This window comes from Melanotaenia boesemani, chromosome 5 (genome assembly GCF_017639745.1).
Source record: "Melanotaenia boesemani isolate fMelBoe1 chromosome 5, fMelBoe1.pri, whole genome shotgun sequence".
NCBI lineage: Eukaryota > Metazoa > Chordata > Actinopteri > Atheriniformes > Melanotaeniidae > Melanotaenia > Melanotaenia boesemani.
In genome coordinates, this window is record NC_055686.1 from 12,188,120 (window position 1) to 12,189,689 (window position 1,570).

Consider the following 1,570-nt stretch of genomic DNA (forward strand, 5'->3'; position numbering starts at 1 on the left):
TCACCCCGTTCAGCTGCCAGCCCTCACCCAACATACCCTTTCTGACTGACAGCTCCCCAGTCATGAGATACGGGTGTGCGGTTACCTCAGCAGTTTTTGGGAGTCCCTGCCCCTGTGTGACATGCCCAGCAACAGACAGATGGGTTGAAGCCGTCACGCAGAGGGAACACGGAGTCCACTCTGTAACTCAAACCATGCAAACCTGCTGCTACACATGTTGGAGCTGTAAATCTCTCTGCAGCTCAGCCGGTTTATTACTCTTTGATATTTTTGACAGACGCTTTGAAGAATAGCTCATATCTGTTTTTTTTTTTTTAATTTTAAATAGCTGATGAGCTGGTTGATGAAATGTGGAAATATAGAAGTTACAGTGCATGTGCCTGCTGTGTAAACCAATATACTGAGAGCTGGTCCTTCCCCCTGAGGACTAGTTAGCAGAGGGTCTAATAGGCGATGATGAAGATAAATCAGTGTCGGCTCAGGCAGATAGCTGCAATCACTCAGCACCATGAGGTCTGGACATGCAAATCTTGACAGAAGGAAACTGTTTGCTTGTCCTTTGACTGAGAGTACCGAGAAGTAAAAGTATAAGGGAAGGAGCACTGGCTGATGATCATTTTTTGCTTTCTTTAATTTTTAAAAATAAGTTAAAGGTAATTTTTCCTATGAGAACATTGCCTCTGACAAAATTAGCCTACATTTTATTGCTTTGTGATTGTAAACAAAGTTCCACGAACTCAGTTTTATTTTCTCCTCAGTCACATTTCTGCAGCTCTAGAGCCGTCAGCAGCAGTTGTTTAAACTTATGCTACAACTCCAGTTTGAAAGGTGGAAATTTCTGCATCACTAAGACAAAAAATCACACACAAGATTTTTTACTTATCAAGATTGTGATGGACCACAATTAAAGCCACTTTTATAAACATCAAAACAAATACATGCATACATGTGAAATATATAAATAATTGTATATTTCAGCAATTATTTGTGTATGTATGTTAGTATTTATTTATTTATACATTTATCTGTTTACTTTTCAATCAATTTATTTATATATTTATATATTTCTGTGTTTATTTATTTTTGTATTTCTCTGTTGTATGGTGCAGACCCCATCTGATGACAATGGAAGATAATATAACTTATCACGAAAAGTAAACAAAATTCTGGTTGGCTGATTATTTATCCACTTCAGTAATACCAGGTATTGTTCTATTATACATCAATGAAACACCTGATTAGTCAATTTAACAACAAGGTATAACTTCTGTGCCTCTGTGGAATGAGCAACACAGCTAAATGTGTGAGTGTTGGCCCCCCAAAAATGTACCAATATTCTCTTGTTGTGCTAATTTTATTTAAACATTTTATTTAATTAACAAGGTATTTTAGACATCCGTCTTCTTAAAATGGAATAGCGAGTCATTGTCAACAATAAATCTCAATTTTTACTGATCATTTGATTCTTAAAAACTATATCTTTGTTCTATTATTACTAAGACATGTGAAAAATCATTAATCTGACCTCATGTAGAGTCAGAATGAAATGGACAGTGGAAAATGATACTGA